Here is a 5653-nt window from a genome sequence, read left to right as displayed (position 1 = left end):
TTTTTCGAGACAGGGTTTCTCTGTATAGCCCTGGCTGTCCTGGAACTCACTTTGTAGACCAGGCTGGCCTCGAACTCAGAAATCCGCCTGCCTCTGCTTCCCGAGTGCTGGGATTAAAGGCATGCGCCACCACGCCCGGCGTGATCTTCTTTATAGAAAGCAAGCCATACAATTTAGGCCGAGCAAGCTGGGGGGCCCGGGTGGGTTGGGTGGGGGTCATCTAAGGAGGAAATTCCACAAAGCAGTCTCCTCACCGAAAACCACCACAACCCCAATCCATATGGTGTGCGCTAGCGTGCCTTTTTGCTACAGCATTGGTTACATGGTTCCTGCTAGTAGAGGTGAGATGTGTAACTAAGGCTGAGCCATTGCGTGGGGTGTCTGTGAGAGGGATCCCAGGAAGGCAGTCTTCAACTCTCTGGTTTGGGGTAGCATACCTGCCTGATGAGTGGAATCTAACACTTGAATGTGGAGATGCCTGAGAACAGCGAAAGGTTTCAAATGTTAGTCTTTGAGAGTAGCGCAGAAGGGCAGAGAGTATCAGTACCCAGCTATGGAAGTTGCTGGGGTGCTGCTATGCGATAGAAATGTTTTGGGGCAGGAACTGCAGCCCAGCAGGAACCTGTTGGTGTAAAGGAGGAATTATAAGAAAGGAAGCCACAGCTAGCATCCTCCATGTTGGCCTCTGATTCAGCAGGTGAATTTGATAAAAGAAAGGATGAGTTAGAGGTGTTGGTTTGCCACTTATTATAGCTGGAGAAAGTACAGGTTAAGTGAGTGCTGAAGGGCCTTTCCTGGGATCCAACAACTTGATCCAAGGAAAGAACAGAAGCATGAGAAAGAAGAGGAGAAAGAGACTTTGGTAAAAATGAGAAAAGACACATAGGTCTAATCTTCAAAATTTCTGAGACTGTCTCAAGGCCCCATTGATGAATAATGCCACTCTTGACCAGAGAGAGACAGACACACACACAGAGAGAGAGAGAGAGAGAGCCCCTAGGATGATGACATGCCCATCATGCTCTTTCCCTGACTGTAACAGCAATACTTGCTTTACAATAAGAGTACAGGAGGATTTGAGAACAAAGTTGGGTGGGTAGGAAAGGGGGAGTGGATCTAAACAAAGTGTGGAGTAGATGGTGAATATGATCAAAATACATTACAAGAAAAAAACTAATAAAGAAAAAAAGAGGGAGGGAAGAGTCTTAGAGACTCAGAAGTGAAAGCAAAGCAGTTTATTATTTGTATCAGCCTGGAATGTCTGGTGGGCTGGCCCAGTGCATAGAGAAATGTATATACTCTAACCCATGACCTTTCCTCCCCTTCCTTCTTCCTTCCTTCCTTCCTTCCTTCCTTCCTTCCTTCCTTCCTTCCTTCCTTCCTTCCTTCCTTCCATAATCTGGACAATCTTAACACTTCATCTAGGCATTATCTTTCTCCAAGTCATATTTATTTATTTATTTATTTATTTATTTATTTATTTATTTTAACAAAACGGGTTCATCTCTATGTATTACCTCTTGTTAATTTGGTCCAGCTTATCCGGTGCATAGTTGTGCAGGTGAGTCTAGCTATGAGTAATTTAATTCTCTACACTTCTAGGTGGGGTGAAGGGTGTGTGGTGAAGCAGACTTTGGGGGGTTAGGAAATTGGTAGCCTAGCATGCATTAGCAAGGACTAATGTTTTCTGCTCATTTGTAGCTGGACTTAAAGCTTAATGCACCCTTGAAACGAACCATCTTATAGTATTCTAAAACCTATCTGACAAAAACAGAAGTCAGGAATGTTAATCAGGGCCATGCTACTTCACAAAGTTCTTCCAATAACTAGTTCTCCTACATTCTTGCTATCTCCACCCTCATAGCTGACTCAGCTTATAGGCCCCAGGCTAACAAGCTCCCTTCATCCCCACTGCCAGCCAGGATGACACAGCAAGCATGTGCATTACTGAAGTGCTGGAGAACCTTACCCTTCCTCTAAAATGATAAGAAGGAACCCTCATCCTGCCATGTGGGCCTTATCTTTTTGCAAAGCCCCTCCATGTTGCCCTGTCCATCAATGACATTAATAATCTCTTAAAGAAATAGGGGGAAAGGGGACCAGAGTTAGCATGAAAGGTAAAGGTCTGTGTGTCCTCCACAGTGCAGATTATCAGGGGGATGATCTGGAAAAGAGCCACAACCCTAGCCAGGAGGCCTCCAGTCACTCTCAGAAAAACACTCAGGTGGGGTCTACAGAGGAAAGAGAAAGAAGGGATGAAACAGATGACCAGGATATGTCTGCAAAAGAGTGTGTGTGTGTTGGGGGGGGAGGGAACTGCCATTATTTTCCAGACTCCATGAAGCTACCAAGCCATCCGAATAGGAGCTGCCCTCTTTGAAACATCTGCACCAAATCAAGGACATTTGGAGGTGACGCTCCAGATGTTTGACAGCTGGCAGCCAACTACCAGCGTGATGAAGATTTCGAAAGTATTGAGCAAGAGCAGGTCAGGATGCACATAGTGCTTGCAGGCCAGGCTACAGCCAGCATGGTTAGGGAGAGCCCTTCAGCCAGCAGGGGAGAGCTCCTGCAAATGCTATTTTATGCTGATTCTTTCTGCCTTGACTCTTCTTATGTTTACCTTCATAAATCACTGTAGTCGTTATTTTAACAACTTTGTCTTGAAATATTCGTGTGAAAACTTTCTTAATTCATACCTCCATGAATTTATTTTCTTATGGATTTGAGTGAATACTTAACTTCTGTGTTCCAATACATTCCAATACATTCTACCTTTAAATTTTGTGCCTTCATCTTTCTATTTGACAAACTCACTTTAGCATTTTATTTGTTTTAACTAATAATAAGAAATTAGACCTGTTGTTTTCACATAAACTTTTGGAACCCTTTTCCCCTTCAGTTCAGTATTTGTTTCATTTATTATAAGTTCTGTCTTTGTTTTATCAAAAAAAAAAAATTATTTAGGCATGGCCTGCAGGCAGTGATGCAGCGGTCCCTTTTTGGAGTCAGTTTCTTTTACGCTAATCTTGTTATTTAGTCCTCACTCCCCAGGGCACCTTACTGCCTTCTACTGCCCCCCACCAGTACCTCCCACCCCCCCTACTGCCACCTACTGGCCCCCCACTGCCCCCCTACTGTCTCCTACCAGCCCCTACTGCCTCTCATGGCCCCCCCATTCCCTCCCCCCATCTGAGGACAGAAGGCCTTGCTAGCAAACTCTCCTCTGCTGACTTAAACTCCCAACCCCTACTAATCTTCGCTTTTAGTTACTCATATCATTTTTCATTTTTCCTATCATTTGCAAACTGTCACTCTCCTATATTCAGATTGTTTTTTGATTACTTATTTATTTTTGTTTTATGTATATTGCTGTTTTGAGTGCATATGTCTGTATGAGGGTGTCCTATCAGGACACAGAAGTTACAGACAGTTGTAAGCTGCCACGCGGATGAACCTGGGCCCTCTGGAAGAGCAGCCAGTGCTCTGAACCACTGAGTCATCTCTCCAGCCTGTTTTCTTTTACCATGATGATTTACGTTTTTACATGTTGTGATAGAAATACAATATCGCCATCTTGCCCACACCACCCAGATTTTCCCAAGGAATCACATTGCCCATAAATAAAGCACAGTACAAGCCGGGCAGTGGTGGTGCATGCCCGCAATCCCAGCACTTGGGAGGCAGAGGCAGGCAGATTTCTGAGTTCAAGGCCAGCCTGGTCTACAGAGTAAGTTCCAGGACAGCCAGGACTACACATAGAAACCCTGTCTCAAAAAGCCAAAAAATAAATAAATAATAAATAAATACATAAAGCACAGTACCCAAGCCATATTAACATTGCATGTTATCACATGCATAGACTTGTGTGATAAACACCATAATGGAAAGGCAGCATCAATACAATGACATTGCTGTTGCTATTCCTTTACACACAGCCTTTCTTTGCAATTTGTGATAGATGAAAACAGTGTATTCTAATATTAGGATAAAAATAATATGAAAGGCCTGGAGAGATGGCCCTACAGATAAAGGCATATGGTACCCTTGAACACATATAAAGGTGAAAGGAGAGAACTGACCCCATACACACAGCACAGCAATGCACACAAACACTAATAATAACGGTAGTAATAATAATAATAATAATAAATTAAATATCAAAGAATGAAATCTATAACATTTAAAGAATATTGTCATGAAAATGATGGGACAGTCCACAAAATGGGGTTTTAAAAAAGAGTCTTTGTCAACTGTACATTAGACAGAAGATTAACATCGACAGGTTTTTTATAAAGAAATTAAACCCTTCAAAACCCCACAAATTATCCAGCCAGTAAATGAAACTGAACACACACAAGTGGCCAATATCTGAAAATATGTCCATCACCCTAAGCCATCAGGGAAATGCAAGTTCGGGAGTACATTTGAGATTGTGGAACGGGGGTAAAGCCAACGATGATGTGGGGAAAGGGAAACTTTTATTTTACTGGTACAGTGACTGGAAGTTGGTATGGAGATTCTTGAAACAATTCAAAGTAGAATTATCAAGTCAGGCATATGCGTGCAATCCCAGCACTCAGGAAACAGAGGTAGGCTGATTTTGTGAGTTTGAGGCATATATGTACTCAAATGCTGTAATGAAACCCACTTCTTTGTTTGCTAATTAAAAAATAATAATTTCCAAGCGACTTCATGAATAAGGAGGTAGCAAAATGTATTTATCATATTGTTATATATGTAATAATGTGAATATTCTGCTCTTGATACTAAATCACAGTTTGCAAGGCTGTGGTGATTTGTGCCTGGAAGGGGAAGGCAGGATCATAGAAATTTTGGGAGCTCAAATTTAAGGCCAGCCAGGGATACTCAAAACCCTGTTCAAACAACACCAGCGCCACCACTGCTGCCAGCACCAGCGCCACCATCGACACCACAGCTGCCACCGCCACCATTAACACCACCACCAGAAAAAAAGCTAATGTATGCTAATTCCATGAATTATTTTATTTTACATGCAATTGTGTTAATTCCTTAATACTTGGAAGCAAGTTGTATGCTATTAAAAAATAATAATAAACTGAGGAGTTGCCTAAGCAAAGCAACTCAAAGTAGAAATACTGTATAAAGAAGAACACATTAATAATCTGTAAGAAACATCAAAGAGTAGAAAAGACATTCCTTGGGTACCAAAAACAAAGAAATCAAAGCTACTATACTGAAGCCAAGGCAAGAAATGTGGCCAAACAAACACAAAGGGGAGTTTAAGGAGGAAGGGCTGCCTGCGGGAAGCCAAGATATCTATCCAAAAAGAAAGTGATTATTCACAGCCACAATAGCACCACAAAAAAGGGCCTTTTCTTATCACTACCTCTGCTGTGTACTGAATTTATCCCAGTCCAAGAGATGAGAAGATGCTACCTACCACTACATCTTGCCTTTCCTTAATATCCTTTTTGTTCACTGACTTTTATCTTTTTGCCTAATTACCTATTTTTATTAGTTAATAATAACAACAGGAACAGGAGAGAATAATTGAGAATTTCATGATTTTTAATAATTTTATTCAGACTATTCAATTGAAAAGTAAGAGTTGCAGTGATTTTTTTTTGTTGTTGTTGTTTGGTTTTTTTTTTTTTTTTTTTTTTTTTTT

Source organism: Mus caroli, chromosome X, assembly GCF_900094665.2.
Source record: "Mus caroli chromosome X, CAROLI_EIJ_v1.1, whole genome shotgun sequence".
Taxonomy (NCBI): Eukaryota; Metazoa; Chordata; class Mammalia; order Rodentia; family Muridae; genus Mus; species Mus caroli.
The sequence above is the reverse complement of the archived record's forward strand: the minus strand, read 5'-3'. Positions refer to the sequence as shown.